At 43.9% G+C, this 24,578-nt stretch overlaps 1 protein-coding gene and 1 long non-coding RNA gene across 2 annotated transcripts in view; one reads left to right on the forward strand and one right to left on the reverse strand.

The window, feature by feature from the left end:
- LOC106611505 (glycine receptor subunit alpha-4) overlaps positions 1-24,578 on the reverse strand; it is a 133,056-nt gene that overhangs the window by 60,503 nt on the left and 47,975 nt on the right. The gene's annotated exons all lie outside the window — the stretch shown is intronic.
- The window catches only part of LOC106611506 (uncharacterized), a 32,005-nt gene continuing 31,277 nt past the window's right edge, over positions 23,851-24,578 (forward strand). The window contains exons 1-2 of the long non-coding RNA XR_006771032.2: positions 23,851-24,049; positions 24,181-24,390. This is a non-coding gene — a long non-coding RNA (uncharacterized LOC106611506). The remainder of the gene's footprint in view (positions 24,050-24,180; positions 24,391-24,578) is intronic.

The raw sequence follows: 24,578 nt of genomic DNA on the forward strand, positions 1-24,578 counted from the left end.
TAGAAAAAGAAACTAGAACACAACATAGACATAGATATACTAGATCACCCCCAAGTCACGCCCTGACCTACTACACCATAGAGAAACAATGGCTCTCTATGGGTTAGGGCGTGACAGTACCCCCCCCCCCCCAATGGTGCGGACTCTGGCCGCAAAACCTGAAACCAAATGGGGAGGGTGGGGGGGTGATTAGTGTCGGTGGTGGCGCCGGTGCGGGGCGAAGTACCCACTCAGCTCGCGGATCCACCAGCATCGGTGGCGGCTCTGGTGCGGGACGAAGAACCCACTCAGCTTGCGGATCCACCAGCTTTGGTGGCGGCTCTGGTGCGGGCCGAAGAACCCGCTCATCCTGTGATTCCAGCCATGGACCCAGGCTGAACACCGTGCCTGGACATCGGCGCAGAGGAAGGCTCCTGCCATGGAGTGGGACTGTACGCCGTGCCTGGACTGGGCACCAGCGCAGAGGAAGGCTCCGGCCTTGGAGCTGGACTGGACACCATGCCTGGACTGGGCACCGGCGCAGAGGGGGGCTCCTGCCCTGGAGCAGGACTGGATGCCTTGCCTGGAAGCTCCAGTCCATTGACCCCCGTTGGAGGTTCCGGACTGGGGACCGTCGCAGGGAGTTCCGGACTGGGGACCGTCGCCGGAGGCTCCGGACTGGGGACCGTCGCCGGAGGCTCCGGACTGGGGACCGTCGCCGGAGGCTCTGGACTGGGGACACGCACTTCATGGCGAGTGCGTGGAGCAGGCACAGGACGTACCGGACTGGGGAGGCACACTGGAGGCCTGATGCATGGGGCCGGTACAAGTTGCACCGGACTAGTGACACGCTCTTCAGGGCGAGTGCGAGGAGCAGGCACAGGACGTACCGGACTGGGGAGGCGCACTGGAGGCCTGATGCATGGAGCTGGCACAGGTTGCACCGGACTGGTGACATGCTCTTCAGGGTGAGTGTTGGGAGCAGGCACAGGACGTACCGGACTGTGGAGGCGCACTGGAGACCTGGTGTGTAGAGCCGGCACAAATTCTCCCGGACAGATGACACTCCGCACGGCGAGTGCGGGGAGCTGGCACAGAACGTACTGGGCTGTGGAGGCGCACTGGAGACCTGGTGCATAGAACCGGCACAAATTGTACCGAAACAATGACACACTTCGCACGGCGAGTGCAGGACATACTGGGCTGTGGAGGCGCACTGGAGACCTGGTGCGTAGAACCGGCACAAATTGTACCGGAACGGTGACACACACCTCAGGGCCAGTGCGGGGAGCAGGCACAGGATGTACCGGACTGTGGATGTGTACTGGAGACCTGATGCGTGGAGCCGGCACAGATTTCACCAGACTAATAGCACGCTCCTCAGGACGAGTACGGGGAGCTGACTCAGGTGGTATTAAACTGATTACACGCTCCTTAGGGCAAATGTCGTGCATCTTCCACCAACTCAACATTTCTCTCTGCTCTTTCTCCTCCAATACCTCCTTCCACTCTTTGATGGTCTCTGACTCTCTCCGTTCACTCTCCTCCAGTTTCTCCCTCTTTTCCCAGACTGGCTCTGGTTCACTCCTCGGTTCCGCCGACCACCCCTTGTGACCCCCCCACCTCCCCAAAAAATCCGGGCTGTCTTTTGGGCTGTCTTTGTGGCCGCGAACCCCAGCGTCGTTGCTGTCCTCCCTTCTCTCCTTGCGTCTGCTTCCACAATCTCTGGCCAAGACTTCCTCCCAAGTCCAGGATATTCTCTCCTCGATCTCCTCGCAAGTCCAGGAGGCCATTTCCTCCTGGGCACGCTGCTTGGTCCTGTTGTGGTGGAATCTTCTGTCACGATCGTCGTAGGAACATTCGGACCAAAGCGCAGCGTGATATCGGTTCGACATATTTTATTGATAAGTGAACTGCACAAAAACAATAAAGCATACATGACACGTGAAGCTACTGCAGTGCTCACAGGCACTTACACATTAACAAGATCCCACAAAGATAGGTGGGAAAAATAACTACTTAAATATGATCCCCAATTAGAGACAACGATTACCAGCTGCCTCTAATTGGGAATCATACAAAAACCCCAACATAGAAAAAGAAACTAGAACACACCATAGACATAGATATACTAGATCACCCCCTAGTCATGCCCTGACCTACTACACCATAGAGAAACAATGGCTCTCTATGGTCAGGGCGTGACATGTACAAGCACCTTAGGCAGCGATTAGAGCTGTGAGTCTTTCTGGGTAAGGGTATTCCACACCTGGATTGTGCAACAAATGCCCATTATTCTTTTCAAAATTCTTCAAGCTCTGTCAAATTGTTGATCATTGCTAGTGTCGTGTCTTTGGCTATGCCGGATTAAGTGATATGACATGCTAACCTATAAAATTCTTTCTGTAATTAATATTACCTGATTAAGCTAATCATGTAAATGTAATTAACTAGAAAGTCGGGGCACCACGGAAGAACGTTTATAGAGCCGTTATCTTCCGAATAAACTCTTAAAATACTTAGTAATATTTTACATCGATAGCAGTCAATATTAACCCTTATCTTATTTTCAGTCTCATAATGAAAGTTGTAAATTCTTGGCTATCTTCACGAACCCTGGCTAACAAGTTGAATCAGCAATACAAAATTGGGTTTAATTATTTATTTACTAAATACCTAACTAATCACACAGAATTACATATACACAGAATACAAATGATGTCATACAGAAAACATCCCTGGTAGACGGAACCTGTATGATGGCTGGTTACACAAAGGAAAGGGGGTTGGGCTTGAATGAAAGAGCGGGAAGATTTAGGAACAAAGAAACAGCAGCTATGCTATCGTAAATACATTATCTTATGCATTCTAAATTACCGCCCATTTGGAAAAGGAAAATGCAATAAATATTTACTCTGAGCTGCGCTTCGGTAGATTGGTCGTAGATGCTGGCCGGGTTGGCCAACAGATCTTCTGTCCTCGGAAGAATGTCTCTGGTGGTAAATTGGATACGTGGTGGTATCTTCGTCTGTTTGTTAGACTGGATCCGTCGTCCGTCCTTTCCTAGCCCACGTCTACAGCGGCCGCTGCTAACTCAACGGCTAGGAAGTATCACTTCTGTAGTGAATAAGCTCAAAGTTCATACCAGTTCATACCATAGCTCACGCCGAGGTTGGCTTAGTTCTGTCCTTGACATGTGTGTCCTTCTAACGTAGAGGCTGCAGACCTCACGTGCTGGAACAACGTGGTTATCTTTTCGTCAAAGGCTTATATAGTGGAGAGGGGGTGGATGTGTTTCATCGTTTATAACCCCTGTCTCTTCACAGGGGTGGGCCACTGATCAAGCAGGGCACTTTCCTTATGAAAACCCAATTCTCTCATTTGGAAGCTAAAATTACATTTAATCTCCTAACAAACAATTTCAATATCAAACATTTCAATTGCATAACAATTCCATGTTACTCTGATAACTAGAGGGTGTATACTTTCTCAGGTACAGTTTATGTCGTCCTGTCATCAGTCATAATGTCTCAGATGACAACCGAGCTGACATACTCATTACGTTCCAAAGCATATTTCCAACTGGTTTTATTACCAAAATATGGTTCCTTTCCCCATTTGTTTGATGTTCCCAGACTCTCTATATTTAACACAGGCTATTCAAGTCCTTCAGTAGGGTCAGAGAGGGGAAGGGAGAAAGGTATTTATGGGGGGGGGGGGGGGTCATAAACCTTACCCACAGGCCAACGTCATGACAGTCCCCCCATGTTGGGTTCAATCTTGCGATTAAACTGCATGTTGTAAACCAACATAAAAATGAACGTGGGTTGTCCTGGTTGTGGATCATCGTTGTGGTCCCCATCTGGCGGTCGACCCGGGTAGGGTGTCTGCAAATGAAGAAGTCCGCTCCAAGGCTGGGCAGCAGATGTCCAGTTGGTGGTTGCTATTGCAGTCCCCCCTCTGGTGGTCGACCCAGGTAGGGTCTCTGCAAATGAAGATGTCCGTTCCATGGCTCGGCAGCGGATGTCCGGATTGGGATCGCCGTTCCGGACCCGTCGTCTGGTCGTCCAGACTGGAATATCTGGGCAGTAACTTAGGCAGATGTTAACAACGCACACACACTCATGAAATATATCATTACATTTCCTCCCAAATGAGCGGCGTTGTGGCACTAACTGATGGTTGTATGGGGTAGTTGTTTATGGCTCTATCACTTTCTATGTGCCGAACAAAATGAAACAAAATGAAGGAAAGCATAAACAAAACAAAATATAGTTATGCCACCTTAATCATCTAATTGGACTGTATTCTATCTACGTCCATGGTCTTGGCAAAATGACCCTATCATGGCATTGTCTAATGTCATATCTAGGGCTTTCCTAATTTGCGGGGTGGCGCTTAGGGTACTATCCTAAGTTGACAACTATATGATAAGTCTACAGCTGTAAGGCACTAGTTTTGGGCAGTCTACAGGGATGACCTATGGACTTCTGGTTAGAAAACTGGTGAGTGCTGTAGAGTCAAAGGCCTAGAAGTAAATGTTCAACTTTACTAAGGCTGGTATTTTGCTTGGACCCTTAAGTGATCCTAGCATAAATCCTAATTGGATGTTCCGTTGTGCATGTGCGTTTATGCTTACACAATCGCGCATGTCAAGGGAAGAAAACCAAGTATCCTGGCAGATTACAACTTGTTCAGAATGAGTCTGACGTAGTCAGGTAATTTTCAGGTCAATGCCTGGAGGTCAGTCAGAATTGGTGTCAAGGGAGTCTGTAGTAGTTTTTCTACAAGTCACTGTGTCTTCCACTATTGTAGTGGCGGTAGGTATGAAGTCAATTTCATAGCTATGTTATCCCCGGAGGAGCTAACCTCACGACGGAAGTACTCTAAGTATTAGACCAGTCGTACGTGGTGTGATCATGGTTCGTGACTTCTAATAACTTTTCTCCTGAACGGAGTGTTCTATTTATTAGTGGCATGTGTTAACCATTGGAAGAGTGCAATGGAGATTCCCTTCCCCGTGTTGCACTCTGAGTGACTCCTATGACGCTATTATCAATAGCAATTTAACTTGTGAGGTTACTAATCCTCTTACTGAGTGTTGCTGGACTGACTGTGGTATTGGTACTGGTATTGGTACTGGTATTCAAGGGGTTCAGTTGTCCTACCGATTTCTTCTGAAATATTATCTATCGGAACACATGATTGGAGCATATTACTAGTTGTATTGTAGTTGAACCTACACATGGCAAGGAATGATTATTGTTGCCATTTGTTTTGGAGGTGGACAAGTCCATTGGACTTCCTTAACGACCAGTGTGGTACACCTCAGTACTATCTTAGATGTGTTCTAAGATAATCCCCGTCTAGGGGCCTGCCTGCTCCTCACTGTTCTCATAGGGGAGTTTACAACTAGATTTGATTTATGCTCTGGCTGCCTCGTACGGTGTTGTCCGTAGTCTCGACCCCCCCCCCCCCACCGGCCTCGATGAGGCTCATCATGGGTCTGGGCTACTATTCCCCCCCTTTGTGTCTCGGGACCCCCCCCCACCAGCGGGTGGTGTTGGTGTCCGAGGCGCAAACGAAAAGGTCGGACCCTATGTACGAGTTGTCAGTGGCCGCGTTATTATGAGAATGGCTGTAACCTTTCAACCAAATCTCCTGGTGTTTGTGCTTCAACACCCTCAGTGGCTGTTGAGGTCTGTCAGTCACCACCGCGTCCGTGTGTGGCAACCTCTTCAGTACCTGCAAACTGAGACGAGGATATCGGTCTGTGATATCGCAAAGTGTTTCACCAGTGGGAGTCATCGGGTCAGTTGCTGGACTGACGCCATTAGTGTCATTGTAAGGGGTGACAGTCCCCAACAAAGCAGAAGGTGTATCATCGGAAGCAGAGTGTACTCTGCGCATCAATATTTTTCTTGCTGAGACGGCCGCAGTGCTTGCGGAAGTGTCCGAAGGGCAGGAGAAGTTCATCTCAACTACCGTATTGCACGACTGCAAGGAGGAGGGAAGTTGCTCATTCACAGAGACAGCTGGCTCGAAATCATGAAAAGAATGGTCAATCAGATTGGCTGATGGAATGTGTCGAGATATCGTAATATCTCCTTGGATCGGATTCTGCACCAAGAGGTTTCTAAACGTCTTTTCCCAAGCGGTGCTTTCGACAGATACCCCTCGTGAATGACTGCATTGCAGCTAGCGTTAGGGGAAGACAGTGTGGTCAGTGGAGAAGGCACTGTGGCCTGTGACCATACCTGGTTGGTTTTCCAATCCATCAATGGGAGTAACCGATCCATCAAGTCTGCTCCAAGTAGCAGGGGTACAGTTTCGAGGCTGGTAACATACACAGGGTGAACGAGCGATACGTCCTTGAAGTGTAGTTTCAGCATGACTCTCAATGTGAGAGGCGAGGTAGTCTGAGTGACCCCTCGAAGTGTAGTTTCGCATCGTTCCACTTTTAACCAACGTTTAGTTGGCTTCAAAGCCCTTTTGAGATCATCAAACAATGTTTGAGAGATGAGTGATATTGTCGCACCCGAATCAATTAGCGCATGACAAGTTAAGCAGTCCTCCAGGACTGTTTCCAGGTATGGCCGTTTAGATTCGTGGTTAGTGGACATATTCCCCACAAAGTGGAGTGGTCGTTCATAACGACGTGATGTGCCATTTCTGTTCAAGGTGGAAGCAGATTGACTTTTCCGATTTTGAGTGGGCTTGGCTTTAACGAAGCGTTTTACCTTTTTCTTCGCAACTTTTGTATCAGAGTCTATAGACAAAGCCCGGGGGCTTGTTTCTTGATCAGGCGGGCCCTGGATAGGGTCTTGAATGAGAGCGGGAGTAATTTGAACTTTAACGTCCTTGCTATGGGTGTTAATTTCTGCGGACCTGGTGTCCGGTAATTCCCCGTCTAGTCCTTGTGACTTATCTTTTACCCTTTTCTCAAATTGTTCTCGCTTTAGTTCTTCCCGTAGTGGGACTTCTGGAGAACATTGGTCTACGTTTTGATTGTCCTTCAACCCTTTGCTACCCTTGTGCTCTGACAGTTTGTGTGGGTTGGGTGCAGGAACGTAGCGAACAGGTCGATTGTAGCGGTAGTCGTTTTGAAGGCGACGTACTTTACAGTTATTTCGACCGTGGCGGTTATTGGAATCATGGTTTCGTGGTAGAAACTGTTGTGGTGCGTCATCTCTCGACGCTCCAATACCTGATAATGCACCCTCTAACTGGAGTGAGTGCTCCTGGTCAAACTTCAAAACCGAGTGGTCAGGGCTCTTAGTGTTGCGAGCTTTTGATGCCTCAAAAGCTGTGCTTGCAAGCTCTCTGAGTTGTAAGATAGGCAAGCCAACATGGGCTGCAGGGCCCAAGTAGGTAATGAAGGTGGGATACATGTTCGACAGAAACATTTGTTTGAATGGTAACAACTCTTCCATTCCTGTTTCCGCGAGTAGGCCAAAGTAAGCTGAACGAAGCCTATGATAGAAAGCTTGTGGGTGTTCGTTCCGAGCTTGTTTGACCGTGTTAGCCTGTGAGCTATCATGTTTGCGAGTCGCAGAACCACTGAATTCTAATTTCAAAGCTGTGGCAAGTTTAGCGTAGTCATTTAGCACGTGTTGCTGTTGTAGGCGAATGAACCTCGTCACGTGTCTATTCGACGTTCGCTTCAACAGGTAAACCCTGTCAGAACCCGTAGCATTCGGGTAGCCACCCAACGCGTCCTCTATGTCAGCTAGGAACGTCTCAGTATCGTTTGGCTGACCTGGAACGGGGTCAAAGGTGGGGAAATTCTTGACGAGTTTGTCAAGGTATTCCGCGCCAAGCGGCGGAGAGGGTTGGCTTCATCCTGTGGAGAAATTGGGGCCGACAGGCCAAGAGGAGAAGCTGTGCTTTGGCTTTGTTGGCCAAGAAGCTCCATATTACTCAGTGCCGAATGGCCAAGAGGAGAAGACTGAGGGACACATGATGGAGGCAATGTCTGAAACCTATCGTCTTCACTCCTTTGAGTACCGGACTCCGGTTGCTTGGATGGGTAGTCATGCTGTAGAGCGTGACCATTCTGGACTTCCTCCAGATGGTACCTAAGGGTGGTCTTCTGCTGCATTGCAGAGTCCACTTGAGCGCTTAGAGTACCAATTTTGGACACGTGAGTGTCACACCTGCTCCTTTCGGTCTCAAACTTATCTGTCATGGTTTTCAGATAGAGGTCTCGAGTACAGAGCGAGAGATTCAGTGATGAGATTTCCTCTGCTTGCTTAGAAATCAATATTTCCATCCTCATCACCTGAGTTCTCTCATCATTCAATTGGTCAGCGACTTCAATAAGTTCTGCTGATTTGTCATCCAACTTTGTCATTGTGTTCATCAACTGATCGTCTTTGATCTGCAGAATTTGGAGTAGAACATTGTTACCTTGAGTAACGTTCAACAAAACTGCCTGCATGTTATCAAATTGTGCGCTCCTGTTTATAGATAACTCGACAGATTTATCTAGTTTGGAGTGGACTACATCGTATTTAGTTTTAGCTAAATCGAGTTGTTCCTGCATATGACGATTTTGTTGGAGAGTTTGTGCTCGTTCATCGTCATAAGTATTTGCAATTACTTTTAATTCTTCCGATTTCAAACGCAGTTCCTCGGCTAGCAGAATGTTTTCATTTCCTGCTTTTGTCAATAGTTGCTCAGTTCTCTCCACCTTTGCCCTCATGTTAGCCATGTCTTGCACGTGCTTCAGCTGTGCACTGTGGTATTGGATCGATGCCAAACTTTGATGGCGATATATAAGTGCTAAAGTGGAGAGAACCGTCACAAAGCCTGTGTTTGATGGTTGATTTTGGAGAGCGTTCGCAATTTCGGCTGTTGTTTTTCTAATGGCATAATTAGGGTTGGTATCCCTGCTGAGGTCAGAGATCGATCCTTTTATGGGTTGAGGTTCACTAATTAGCGGAGGAGTGGTGACCACCTCCTTTGGTAGCTTGCACATTATTAGAAAAATTTTGAGGAAAAATGTTCCTATTTTTTTTCAATGTTTGGGTTTGGAATTCATTGGAAGCTGCAAAGACAAGTTTAATCTATTCATAGATGTTGACGAACCATCAGTACTGTACCAGTAATGTGGAAGTTGGACGTGAATGAATTTGCAAAAGCAAATTGAATTAATTAATCAATGCCAATGATTAATCCTACCTGGGTAGGCTATCTGGGTATTAAACTTGAATTAACCTGAGAGGTTGCTTCATCCAGGTTAATATGGGAAGTTTAAAAGTGTCTCATTTGATTGCAAGAACATTAAGGCATGTTCAACAATTTAACTTATTAAATTGAATGAGATGATAATCCATACAATCTCCATTGATTGGATATCATAAGTGTAAACAGTAGATTAAATGTTGGGAACACTCCCCACTATGGTACACTTCTTCCTTGGGCCGAAGCCACATGGGATTCCCGCTGGGGCGGGACTTCTGTCAGTACTGGATTACTGAATGGGTTTTGCAAAAACCAAATTTTACTGATTGATCAATTTTAATGATAAATCAAACCTGTATAGGCTATTTGGGATTTAAACTTTAATTAACCTGAGAGGTTTATTCATCTAGGTTAATGTGGAAAAAAGATTACAATGTCTCATTTAAAAAACTCATCAATTTGGATATTATTTAAACTTGAGAATGTAAATCTGGCAATTTCACTTATTAGTTCAATTGAATAAGACATCGATATCCGTCTGGATATCACGAGTAACGACTTGAGTGTCACCTGACTAATTCTACTTGAAGGAAAGTACTGGTGACTCTTCAGAGGTCCCTGCTGGCACACACTGAAATCAAACGGAAGTACCCAGGGCGGGACTTTCGTTCCGCAAGTCGGATGAATTACAATGTGGCACAAAACAAAATGGCTGTTTTCCCTTTTGTTAGCTTAGCATCTCGAGCAAGCTAATGCTACTTTATGCCTGAAAAATGCTCAACATAGGATTCCCTTGGCAAGGGAAAGGTTTTACTTATAACGTATTATGTTCAAACCCTTTTCGGCGATATTTGACGATGTTTTAACCGGAACTCGCGGCAAACAACAAAATGCACCGTGGTCTACTCGCATCGAAATGCGAGAGAGACAGAGAGATACTTATCGCTGGTCAAGCTAATCTCTCCTAAATTTCAATCGGCTGGGTCTTTGTCCTCGCTCGAGAAATTAATAATGACCTAGCCAACACGCGTCTGAAACGCGCAAGGCACAAATAGCCCAGCGTTTGGCCAAACGCGCTATTTCTCAGATAGCTTTATCAGTCCTCATACAGAACTGTATAGCTTATGCTCACCACTGACTACCTCAGAGCACAACACGGAGGCGATTCTCCAGAGCACACACGCACCAATAATTCCGGTCTACAATTCCCATAATGTATATAATAAACTTGGTATATTATGTAATCTGCTTTTCAATTTTATATAGGCTGAATCAAAATGAAAGCGTCATCCTATTTTAGATTCCTTGCACGGGGGCTCCAATATGTCGTGTCTTTGGCTATGCCGGATTAAGTGATATGACATGCTAACCTATAAAATTCTTTCTGTAATTAATATTACCTGATTAAGCTAATCATGTAAATGTAATTAACTAGAAAGTCGGGGCACCACGGAAGAACGTTTATAGAGCCGTTATCTTCCGAATAAACTCTTAAAATACTTAGTAATATTTTACATCGATAGCAGTCAATATTAACCCTTATCTTATTTTCAGTCTCATAATGAAAGTTGTAAATTCTTGGCTATCTTCACGAACCCTGGCTAACAAGTTGAATCAGCAATACAAAATTGGGTTTAATTATTTATTTACTAAATACCTAACTAATCACACAGAATTACATATACACAGAATACAAATGATGTCATACAGAAAACATCCCTGGTAGACGGAACCTGTATGATGGCTGGTTACACAAAGGAAAGGGGGTTGGGCTTGAATGAAAGAGCGGGAAGATTTAGGAACAAAGAAACAGCAGCTATGCTATCGTAAATACATTATCTTATGCATTCTAAATTACCGCCCATTTGGAAAAGGAAAATGCAATAAATATTTACTCTGAGCTGCGCTTCGGTAGATTGGTCGTAGATGCTGGCCGGGTTGGCCAACAGATCTTCTGTCCTCGGAAGAATGTCTCTGGTGGTAAATTGGATACGTGGTGGTATCTTCGTCTGTTTGTTAGACTGGATCCGTCGTCCGTCCTTTCCTAGCCCACGTCTACAGCGGCCGCTGCTAACTCAACGGCTAGGAAGTATCACTTCTGTAGTGAATAAGCTCAAAGTTCATACCAGTTCATACCATAGCTCACGCCGAGGTTGGCTTAGTTCTGTCCTTGACATGTGTGTCCTTCTAACGTAGAGGCTGCAGACCTCACGTGCTGGAACAACGTGGTTATCTTTTCGTCAAAGGCTTATATAGTGGAGAGGGGGTGGATGTGTTTCATCGTTTATAACCCCTGTCTCTTCACAGGGGTGGGCCACTGATCAAGCAGGGCACTTTCCTTATGAAAACCCAATTCTCTCATTTGGAAGCTAAAATTACATTTAATCTCCTAACAAACAATTTCAATATCAAATATTTCAATTGCATAACAATTCCAAGTTACTCTGATAACTAGAGGGTGTATACTTTCTCAGGTACAGTTTATGTCGTCCTGTCATCAGTCATAATGTCTCAGATGACAACCGAACTGACATACATACTCATTATGTTCCAAAGCATATTTCCAACTGGTTTTATTACCAAAATATGTTTCCTTTTCCCCATTTGTTTGATGTTCCCAGACTCTATATTTAACACAGGCTATTCAAGTCCTTCAGTAGGGTCAGAGAGGGGAAGGGAGAAAGGTATTTATGGGGGGGGGTCATAAACCTTACCCACAGGCCAACGTCATGACACTAGACAACCATTTTCAGGTCTTGCCATAGATTTTGAATTAAATTTAAGTCAAAACTGTAACTCGACTACTCAGAAACATTCACTGTCTTCTTGGTAAGCAACTCCAGTGTAGATGTTGCCTTGTACTTTAGGTTATTGTCCTGCTGAAAGGTGAATTCATCTCCCAGATTGAACCAGGTTTCCCTCTAGGATTTTTCCTGTCCTTAGCTCCTTTCCGTTTCTTTTTTATACTGAAAAACTTCCCAGTCCTTAATGATTACAAGCATACCCATAACATGATGCAGCCACCATTATGCAGCCACCACTATTCTCTGTCAATTAGGTTAGTATTGTGGAGTAAATACAATGTTGTTGATCCATCTTCAGTTCTCTCCTATCGCAGCCTGCCACTGCTTTAAAGTCTCCTTTAAAGGAGTCTCCTTTATTTTTGATTTTTAATCCCCCGTCCCCGCAGGAGGCCGTTTGCCTTTTGGTAGGCCATCATTGTGAATAAGAATTTATTCTTAACTGACTTGCCTAATTAAATAAAGGTAAAACATTTTTTTTTAACTATTATTCAGTGTCTGCTTTTTTTTATTTTTTTACTAATCTACCAATAGGTGCCCTTCTTTGTGAGGCATTTGTCTATGTGGTTGAATCTGTATTTGAAATTCACTGCTCGACTGAAGGACCTTACAGATACTTGTATGTGTGAGTAACAGAGATGAGGTAGTCATTAACCTCTTGGGGCTAGGTGGGACGCTAGCGTGCCACCCGTGGTGCACTCCATCAACAGCAGGTGCATTTCAAGAGCGGCAAATTTGAATCCAAATAAATGTCAAAATTCAAATTTTTCAAAAATACAACTATGTTACACCATTTGAAAGATAAACATCTCCTTAATCTAACCACGTTTTACGATTTCAAAAAGGTTTTACGGCGAAAGCATAAATTTAGAGTATGTTAGGACAGTACATTTACAAGAGTTGTGTGTAATGTTTTGTCAAGTCAAAGACAGGGTCACCAAAACCATAAAACCAGCTAAAATGATACACTAACCTTTTACAATCTCCATCAGATGACACTCCTAGGACATTATGTTAGACAATGCATGCATTTTTAGTTCTATCAAGTTCATATTTATATACAAAAACAGCGTTTTACTATGGCATTGATGTTGAGGAAATCGTTTCCCTCCAATAACCGGCAGTCAAGTCAGCGTCACAAATTAAATAATTAAAATTAGAAAACATTGGTAAAATATTATATTGTCATTTAAAGAATTATAGATTTACATCTTTTGAACGCAATCAACTTGCCAGATTTAAAAATAACCTTACTGGGAAATCACACTTTGCAATAATCTGAGCACTGTGCCCAGAAAAATACGCGTTGCGATACAGACTAGACGTCATGTTGGGGAGATCTAAAATCGAAAATACTATGTAAATAATCCATTACCTTTGATTCTCTTCATCAGATGTCACTTCCAGGTATCACAGGTCCATAACGAATGTAGTTTTGTTCAAAAAAGCTCATCATTTATGTCCAAAAATCTCCGTCTCGTTAGCACATGATGTAAGCCAGCCGGACTTCTCGTCATGAACGAGGGGAAAAAATATATTTCCGTTCGTTCAAACATGTCAAACGTTGTATAGCATAAATCATTAGGGCCTTTTTTAACCAGAACATGAATAATATTCAAGGTGGACGAATGCATAGTCTTTTATAACGTATTGGAACGAGGGTACCCAACATGAAGTAGCGCGCCAGGTGTCTAATGGGACATCACCGTTCCATGGCTCTTGTTCGGTCAGATCTCCCTCCAGAAGACTCAAAACACTTTGTAAAGGCTGGTGACATCTAGTGGAAGCAATAGGAAGTGCCAAAATATTCCTAAACCCCTGTGTTTTTCAATGGGATAGGTTTAAAGTCAATACAACACATCAGGTATCCACTTCCTGTCAGAAAATGTCTCAGGGTTTTGCCTGCCAAATGAGTTCTGTTATACTCACAGACACCATTCAAACAGTTTTGGAAACTTTAGAGTGTTTTCTATCCATATATAATAAGTATATGCATATTCTAGTTACTGGGTAGGATTAGTAACCAGATTAAATCGGGTACATTTTTTTTATCCAGACGTGCAAATGCTGCCCCCTAGACCCAACAGGTTAAAAAATAATGTTAAACCCTATTATTGCACCCAGAGTGAATCCATGCAACTTATTATGTGACTTGTTAAGCACTTTTTTACTCCTGAACCTATTTAGGCTTGCCTTAACAAAGGGGTTTCAAATTTGAAGAACATAATTCCCTTTGGCATCATGGGGTATTGTGTGTAGGCCAGTGACAAAAATGTTATCAATTTTAAATTCAGGCTGTAATACAACATAATGTGGAAAAAGTGAAGGCGTGTTAATACTTTCTGAAGGCACTGTATATTATGAAAATCATGATTTTGGTACAGTGTCCTATTTATAAGGTTAATGGTAACTACTTTTAAACTTCCAAAGATCCAATCAACCATGGACGAATAATGGTATGTATACCTAGCTTCACGTTGAAATGATGGTTTTCTTTTGGCAAATCAGATGTCAATGAGGCCTACATCAACCCAACCTCACTCCGCATTTACTTTCAACGTGTTAGTCATGTTAAGTCAATGTATTTAAGTTGAATTTTAAATCAAATAAAATTTTACTGGTCACATACACATGGTTAGCAGATGTTAATGCGAGTGTAGCGAAATGCTTGTGTTTCTAGTTCCGACCATACAGTAATATCTAACAAAAAATCTAACAATTTCACAACAACTACCTTATACACACAAGTGTAAAGGAATGAATAGGAATATGTACATGTAAATATATGGATGAGCGATGGCCGAACGGCATAGGCAAGATGCAGTAGATGGTATAGAGTGCAGTGTATACATATGCGATGAGTATTGTATAAAGTGGCATTGTTTAAAGTGACTAGTGATACATTTATTACATCCCATTTTTAATTATTAAAGTGGCTAGAGATTTGAGTCAGTATGTTGGCAGCAACCACTCAATGTTAGTGATGGCTGTTTAACAGTCTGATGGCCTTGAGATTGAAAAATAGCTTCTATCTCTCAGTCCCAGCTTTGATGCACCTGTACTGACCTCGCCTTCTGGATGATAGCGGAGTGAACAGGCAGTGGCTCGGGTGGTTGTTGTCCTTGATGATCTTTTTGGCCTTCCTGTGACGGGTGGTGGGTGGTGTAGGTGTCTTGAAGGGAAGGTAGTTTGCCCCTGGTGATGTGTTGTGCAGACCTCACTACCCTCTGGGCCTTGCGGTTGTGGGCGGAGCAGTTGCTGTACCAGGTGGTGATACAGCCCGACAGGATGCTCTCGATTGTGCATCTGTAAAAGTTTGTGAGTATTTTTGGTGACAAGCCGAATTTCTTCAGCCTCCTGAGGTTGAAGAGGCGCTGTCTTCTTCACCACACTGTCTGTGTGGGTGGACCATTTCAGTTTGTCCATGATGTGTATGCCCAGGAACTTAAAACTTTCCACCTTCTCCACTACTGTCCCGTCGATGTTGATAGGGGCGTGCTCCCTCTGCTGTTTCCTGAAGTCCACGATCATCTCCTTTGTTTTGTTGACGTTGAGTGTGAGGTTGTTTTCGTGACACCACACTCTGAGGGCCCTCACCTCCTCCCCGTAGGCCGTCTCCTCGTTGTTGGTAATCAAGCCTACCACTGTAGTGTCATCTGCAAACTTGATGATTGAGTTGGAGGCGTGCATGGCCGTGCAGTCACGGGTGAACAGGGAGTATAGGAGAGGGCTGAGAACGCACCCTTGTGGGGCCCCGGTGTTGAGGATCAGCGGGGTGGAGATGTTGTTTCCTAACCTCACCACCTGGGGGCAGCCCGTCAGAAAGTCCAGGACCCAGTTGCACAGGGCGGGATCGAGACCCAGGGTCTCAAAATTAATGACGAGTTTGGAGGGTACTATGGTGTTAAATGCTGAGCTTTAGTCGATGAACAGCATTCTTACATAGGTATTCCACTTGTCCAGATGGGTTAGGGCAATGTGCAGTGTGATTGCATTGTCTGTGGACCTATTGGGGTGGTAAGCAAATTGGAGTGAGTCTTTAATATGTCCGTAAACACACCAGCCAGCTGGTCTGCGCATGCTCTGAGGACGCGGCTTGGGATACCGTCTGGACCTGCAGCCTTGTGAGGGTTAACACATTTAAATGTTTTACTCACGTTGGCTGCGGTGAAGGAGAGTCCGAAAGGTTTTGGTAGTGGGCCGTGTCAGTGACACTGTATTGTCTTCAAAGTTAGCGAAGAAGTTGCGAAGACATCGGGGTCTGCTTTTGTTGGTTGGTTTTGTTTTTGTAGTCCGTGATTGACTGCCACATTCCTCTCGTGTCTGAGCCGTTGAATTGCGACTCTACTTTGTCACAATACTGACGCTTAGCTTGTTTGATTTCCTTGCAGAGGGAATAGCTACACTGTTTGTATTCGGTCATGTTTCCGGTCACCTTGCCCTGATTAAAAGCAGTGGTTCGCGCTTTCAGTTTTGCGCAAATGCTGCCATCAATCCACAGTTTCTGGTTGGGGAAGGTTTTAATAGTCGCTGTTGGTACAACATCACCAATGCACTTGCTAATAAACTCACTCACCGAATCAGCGTATACATCAATGTTGTTCGACGCTATCCGGAACATATCCCAGTCCACGTGATCGAAGCAATCTTGAAGCGTGGAATCAGATTGGTCGGACCAGCGTTGAACAGACCTGAGCACGGGTGTTTCCTGTTTTATTTCTGTCTATAGGCTGGGAGCAGCAAAATGGAGTCGTGGTCAGATTTGCCGAAAGGAGGGTGAGGGATGGCTTTGAATGCGTCGCGAAAGTTAGAATTTTCCCAGCCCGGGTCGCTCATTCGATATGCTGATAAAATTTAGGGAGCCTTGTTTTCGTCACTAATTTCAATGTTTACAATGCTGGCCGAAATGAGATGAAAACAGTACTGGTTGATTACTTTTTAAAATCCAATGTATTTCACATATTGATTCCATGTCACAATACGTTGACAAATTACATTAAAACAATGTTGATTCAGCCAGTTTGTGCCAAGCGGGTAACTACAGTGAGGCTGCAATGTACCTCCACAGCCAACCACACCTCCTCTCTCACTGTGTACTCCTGCCTGGTTTAGCAGAAGTGGGGCTTGACAGATTGATGGCTCAATTGAAATGCTGTGAATGTCACACCAGGGGAGGAAGGCTTTGATTCCGGCTCAAGCATGGCTTGCAGTCTGCCACTGACAGACACGACAGGCCAAAGAGAGAAGAGAGGGGGAGAGAGCGGTTTCGGAGCCCACAGGCCATGGCTTGTGTGATGGCTAGTGTGCCGCTGATTTCGCCCCATGCTTTTGATGCAATTGTTAGAGGATCGGTCATGACCCAGGCTCCCTCCTGTGAAGTATGGACGGCTATCCCACCCCAATCCCCTCCCGGAGGCTCCCTATGTGCTGTCTGGCCTGTGTAACCTTGGTCGTGAAGTTCCAAACAGACTGGTCACAAAGTCTCTGAACTGTACTTGTCAGCTGCTGCTGAGTCCCATAGACTCTTTGAAGCTTTGAAGCACACAGGGTTGTGACCGACCAGTGTTCGAACCCTGGTCTCCTGAGTGCCAAAAGACTGTGTTAGCCAATCATGGTTCAATGAACCACCACCTCCATTACGGAAGCATTGGCACACCATTATTTGATATGTTGATCTGTGTATAGTGTACACTACATTACCAAAAGTATATGGACACCTGCTTGTCGAACATCTCATCCAAAATCATGGGAATTAATATGGAGTTTTGCTGCTATAACAGCCTCCACTCTTCTGGGGAGGCTTTCCACTAGATGTTGGAACATTGCTGCTGGGACTTGCTTCCATTCAGCCACGAGCATTAGTGAGGTCGAGCACTGATATTGGGCGATTAGGCATGGCTCGCAGTCATCGTTTCAAAGATGTTTCGATGGGGTTGAGGGTTACCCGTCAGTTCTTCCACACCGATCTCTACAAACCATTTCTGTATGGACCTCGCTTTGTGCACAGGGGCATTGTCATGCTGAAACAGGAAAGGGCCTTTCCCAAACTGTTGCCACAAAGTTGGAAGCACAGAATTGTCTAGAATGTAAATGTAGGGTGTAGAGTTAAGATTTCCAGGTACTGGAACTAAGGGGCCAGACCATTAATCCTCCTTCACCAAACTTTACAGTTGACATCATGCAATGGGGAAGGTTGCATTCTCCTGGCATCCGGCAAAACCCTGATTCATCAGTCGGACTGCCAGATGGTCAAGTGTGAATCATCACCCCAGAGAACATGTTTCCACTGCTCCAGAGTCCATTGGCGGCAAGCTTTACACCACACCAGCCGACAATTGGAATTGCGCATGGTGATCTTAGGCTTGTGTGCGGCTGCTCGGCCATTGAAACCCATTTCATGAAGCTCCCGACGAACAGTTCTTGTGCTGACGTTGCTTGTAGAGGCAGTTTGGAACTTGGTAGTGAGTGTTGCAACCGAGGACAGACGATTTTTACACGAATTGCTGCAAAGAAACCTCTACTAAAGGACACCAATAAGAAAAGAGACTTGCTTGGGCCAATAAACATGAGCAATGGACATTAGACCGGTGGAAATCTGTCCTTTGATCTGATGAGCCCAAATTTGAGATTTTTGGTTCCAACCGCTGTCTTTGTGAGACGCAGAGTAGGTGAACAGATGGTCTTTGCATGTGTGGTTCCCACCTTGAAGCATGGAGGAGGAGGTGTGATGTTATTGGGGTGCTTTGCTGGTGACGCTGTTGGTTTTTTGGGCTATTTGACCAAGAAGGAGAGTGATGGAGTGCTGCATCAAATGACCTGGCCTCCACAATCACCCAACCGCAACCCAATTGAGATGGTTTGGGATGAGTTGGACCGCAGAGTGAAGGAAAAGCAGCCAACAAGTGCTCAACATATGTGGGAACTCCTTCAAGACTATTGGAAAAGCAATCTTCATGAAGCTGGTTGAGAGAATGCCAAGAGTGTGCAAAGCTGTCATCAATGCAAAGGGTGGCTACTTCAAAGAATCTTAAATATAAAATATATTTTGATTTGTTTAACACTTTTTTGCTTAATACATTTACATTTACATTTACAGCAGGTATATCTCACTTGTCACCCCCAAAGCCAATTCCTCCTTTGGCCGCCTCTGCTTCCAGTTCTCTGCTGCCAATGACTGGAACGAACTACAAAAATCTCTGAAACTGGAAACACTTTTCTCCCTCACTAGCTTTAAGCACCAGCTATCAGAGTAGCTCACAGATCACTGCACCTGTACATAGCCCATCTATAAATAGCCCAAACAACTACCTCTTCCCCTACTGTATTTATTTATTTATTTTGTTCCTTTGCACCTCAGTATTTGTACTTTGCACACTCATCTACTGTCAAGTCTACCATTCCAGTGTTTTAATTTCTATATTGTATTTACTTTGCCACCATAGCCTATTTATTGCCTTTACCTCCCTTATCTCACCTCATTTGCTCACATTGTATATAGACTTATTTTTGTACTGTATTATTGACTGTATGTTTGTTTTACTCCATGTGTAACTCTGTGTTGTTATATGTGTCGAACTGCTTTGCTTTATCTTGGCCAGGTCGCAGTTGTAAATGGGAACTTGTTCTCAACTTGCCTACCTGGTTAAATAAAGGTGAAATAAAATAAAAATAAATAAATATGTGTTATTTCATAGTTTTGATGTCTTCACTATTATTCTACAATGTAGAAAATTGTAAAAATAAAGAAAATCCTTTGAATCAGTAGGTGTGTCCAAACCTTTGACCGGTACTGAATCGTGTATGAGAAAACATAATGACACCCAACATGCATTGGCCAGCTACGCAAGCAAATACCTCAAAAAGCCACAACACTGACTTGATTAAATACTGGGTAAGCCCCCAAACCTGATGATACCGAATAGCATACCTACATAGATATGATTATGGACTTTTTTTTACGTGATTGTGGTGCTCTGGTTTTTCTGATGACTAAATTGAAAAAAGAAATAAAGTGTTTTAAAAAGCTTTGAGTAGTATTACACATCACATTTGTAATACATTTCCTCAGAGGACAAACCCTTCTTAATACAAGCAGATCGGTCCGGGATTAGAAAAGTCGATGATTAATATTTTGAAGCATAAATAGTTAACAATTGCGCAGGAGTTTGCATGAATTTCTGGGTGACTGTGACGGGCGGGAAGGTGACTGACGATGACCTGAGAAAATCGATCATAAATTCTTCAGAGGGTGTAGGTTTTATGACTTCTCTGTCAGTTAAGCCGCAAAAGGGTTCACTGGAGTCGGATAAACTATTATTAAAGTTCTCACACAAGACAGAGTGAGCTGAGCACATTAGCCAACATACTTTCCTCCCATATATCAGCGAGTCAATATTCTGGAGCCAAATCCATTAGACAAGACTTACATTTGAGAGAAAGTTTGAGTGAATTTCAGCCTAGGATCATGGAGCAGTCTTTGGGTGGCTCATTCTGTGCCTGTTGATGCTAATAGGCACTGCTAATAGGCACTGAGGACACAGCGGAGTTCCTCATCTGATTATTAAAAAAAAAGCTGTTACTTAAGAAGCCGTTTTTTCTTAAACGTATCTTTTTACAGGACTGAGAATATCTTTACTTGGGCCGTTCAACCAACCCGTAGCATACCAACATGCTTCTATAGTAAGCTATCCTTCAAAGACATTTAAAAAACAATTTGGATCCTTCCCAACGTTATATCGGCTTCATTCCGTCCACAACAGTTCAGCAGTTCCTAGGTCCTGTTTGTAATGTTCTGCAGCCCCCTCTGCTGTAATGATGACCATAGTTTAATCTTTACCCATGTGCACTTGAAAAGACTGTGGGATTCCTATGCATCCTCTCAGGCTTACATCACTTCTCCATCAACCCTCATGCATTTCTAATAGAATTCTTGACTACATTGGCCTGCGCCGGCAAAGGTAGAAAAGTATTCCTGTTAAGCCTGTTAAACCTGCCAAATACAACAATTAGCAGACAAAATAACAACACTAACACTGAGGTCTGACAACTGAGTTTTTCTTCAGACAATTAACAATATCCTAATATGAACACTGTATTACCTGACGTTGAATGTAAATTGTGCCACTTCTGTCTGACATTATAGGTTGTGGCACCCGTCAAAGCTGCATTGCTTGTATCTTTATGTCAGTGGTGATGGATCTTGACAGAGCAGCAGGAGCCTGTCAGTAGCAGGACACTGTTAGATAAAACCAATAGCCTCTTCCTAATCATTCAGATGCAAGTTTGGGACATTTAATGAGCCTGATCTTTTCAGGCCTCCTGTACCTCTTGTCTGAACTCTGCATCCATATCGGAGCGTCGCCAAGAATACCAAACAAATCTCTCTCTTTCTCTCTCTCCCTAATCTCTCTCTTTCCCTCTCTTCCTTCCTCCTCCCTCACAGAACAAGGGCACATATTTTCTGTGTATCAGACTCCTTTAATGCAGTTAGTTTATTATTGAGTTTCAGACAAAGAAGAAATGTTGAAGTCAGTATTTCTGCCACAGTTCAAATGCAATTGGGAATGTCATAAAACTGTGGGATTGGGTAAACCTTGAACAGTGCTGTTGCCAAATACAACAGGAGAATTGCATCATAACTCAGCAGCTGTTCAGAATGCATTTTGGTGGGAAAATAACCCTGTAAAACACAGTTGTCACTGAATTTTGCATGCAGAATTAAATTGTTTTAGTTTCTAATTTGTACTTCATTCTATGAGCAATTACCGAGACAGATGAACGCACAGCGAGAATTAGGCATTTCATGCCATGTGACTAATGATTATTAATGTGGAAAAGTGCATTCAACTCCCTATCTTGAATCTCCGTTTTTGTTTAGCCTTAAAAACGGAATTGCATAGTAATAATTCAGAAGGAGTGCTATATTTCATTACTAGCAGAAAACCACAGGACCAATATTTCACATTTCAGTAATGCAGGTGAGGGTGTATGGCAGTTGCTCATCCTGTGTTGATATTGTGTCGAGACAATGTAATATGCTGACAGTCTGTGGTTTGAGAAGGAAGCACTGTGTCGACTTCTGTCAGCCCTGTCAGGAGCAGTGAGTGTACTGTCAGCACAGCAACAGCATTTGACAGTCCTGTAACTATTGGAAACATCTTTGGAGGTCTCTCTTTCCTGTTAGTCAATCTTTCATCACACACATTTGACACACACATATTAATCAATTTCTTATGTCATTAGAAAAATCTTTAGGCTTACAATATAGTATTTTGCTCATGGGCGTAGGAAGCAAATGTGCAACAAAGTAATGCGTTGTAGAACAAAATAACTGTCTGACTGCATTGAACGGCACATTGGATTAAATGTATATCAACTTGAGAAAGGGGGAAGGATGTCCGGGTCAGTGCCAACTCTTCTCTCCACTCTCCCTCCATAGGCATCATTGGACCCCTAGGAGTTTATTACGCATACTTCTTTACTCCCTCTTTCCTCACATTAATGCTATAGCCGACACCATTAGATTGACAGTCTTAAATAATACATCCTCGCCTCTGGACCAACCTTAATGCAAGTCTCAAACCATTTTACTCAAGCACTGTTGAAATAATTTTGCCTGACAACAGGCAGTCTTTGTGCTAACAGAGCTGGCTATTATTTTGTATACTCCTTGATTGGCAGTGCCTCTGCATAAAATTCACTGAACTAGATTAGTTTCAATTAAACCCAGCCCTTATTCAGTGCCTGAATTGCAAACATATGCTGCTAATTGCTTTTCATTAGCGAGCTCAGTGATCAAAAAGCATATCAATTTGGAATAGTGGCCCCACCACTCCTTGGATTCGGCACGCATCACGGGAAGTCAGTCATTTAGACAGCAATGCAGTGGAACCCCAGGTTTTTAGTGTCATTAGCATAATAGGAGATTGAACAAAACAGGTCCCTCCACCTGTTGGAATAGGCCTTAGTAATTTCCGCTAGCCATGAAATCATCCTTTATGTCCACTCAAGCTTTAGATTTTGCTCTCAGACAAAGGCCACATTCATGACAATTTTGTATGCACGCTTGACTGTAAGTCGCTTTGGATAAAATCATCTGCTAAATGGCATATAATATTTATTATTATTATCAACCAGACCAGATTGCGTTAGTACATCTGTCCTTATACCTGCGCGTTTCACAAGCAAAAAATACAATTTGGTTACATCGCAAAGTACACAGATGCGATGCACAACTGACTGCTCATCTGATACAATCACACAATCACTCAAAATGTCGACAATGTGCATTATTTCTACGATAAAAGCAAATAGAACCTTGTCATAGACAGACCTTTGACAAGCCCTATTTCATGTTACGTCTCCACTGACCTATTAATGTAATAAATCAACATGTCGTCTTTTGTCAATTGACCTATGTGGACCATCTCTTTCCATGGCACTGTATGCATGTCGTGGCCTGGAGCGGAAGCCCTTTGTTATTGATCAATAGCCTTATTGGATCATGGGATTTGGAACACATTGCAATTTACCCCTGTACATTCATTTTCAGTGATGTGACCCACCGCCACTGCACTACAGTGATGGCTATGCCTATGGCGACACAAGACATGGACAGAGATGGAGCTCTATACAGTAGCAGGCTTCACCAATTCCCAGTCCCAGTCCACCCCCACAAGAACAAAGTGATAGCATCAAATACTGGACAAAATGCTCTACCCGAGGAATTGTCAAAAATGTGCATTGGTCAGATGTAAAGGGCAGATCTATCTTTTGTGAGCATGGGGCGAAACCACACACCACAGCATACTGGAAAGTCCAGATAGAAATATAGTGCAAGGGGAAGAGATCACTGCCACTACCTCACTTTACAATCAAGGTGCATGAATCGAGGAGCAAACTGAAGTAGAGGCCAGAAATACAGGATTATCCCTGGGAGGAAAAAATGTTTTTTGTTGAGTCGTGACTGTTGTGAAAGAGAAGTTTAGTCATAAATGGTGAGAGGGGAGTTACTGATTAGATTTATTTACAGAGGCAAAAAAAATCACTGCTGGGATGTGCCTGTCAAAAATGCATAACTTCAGGTAATTTAAATGTGTTCTAAATGTTTTTATCACTGCTGGGCTGTTAATGTAAAAAATCTACAACTTCAGGTCATTTAAATTTCTTCAAAATTGTGCACACATTTCAGCTTCAGCTGTTGTGTAATCAATAGGGTCGGCTTGGTTAGGTTGTGTTTCGGAGGACGCACGGCTTTCGACCTTCGCCTCTCCTGAGTCCGTACGGAAGTTGCAGCGATGAGACAAGACTGTAACTATCTGGGTGAACAGACTGCAGGAGGAAGAGTGGATCGAAGCCTGAAAGATGGAGGACTGAACACAGCTATGTAGACCACCTCAAGATAAAAACGTAATATTTAATATCGGTAAGTAGACTAAATATTAGCACTACACAATCTGGTGGGTAATAACATGGGAAGGGGAACCTATTTCAAAATGAAACGTGACTCTTCTACAGACACAGACAATTTCATTTTTCACCACTGGGAATGGTAAAGGTCAAAACCGATTTGTTAAAATTAATAAATAACAAACTGGGTATACTTGAACTAGT

This window comes from Salmo salar, chromosome 09 (genome assembly GCF_965601325.2).
Source record: "Salmo salar chromosome 09, fSalSal1, whole genome shotgun sequence".
Classification (NCBI taxonomy): Eukaryota; Metazoa; Chordata; class Actinopteri; order Salmoniformes; family Salmonidae; genus Salmo; species Salmo salar.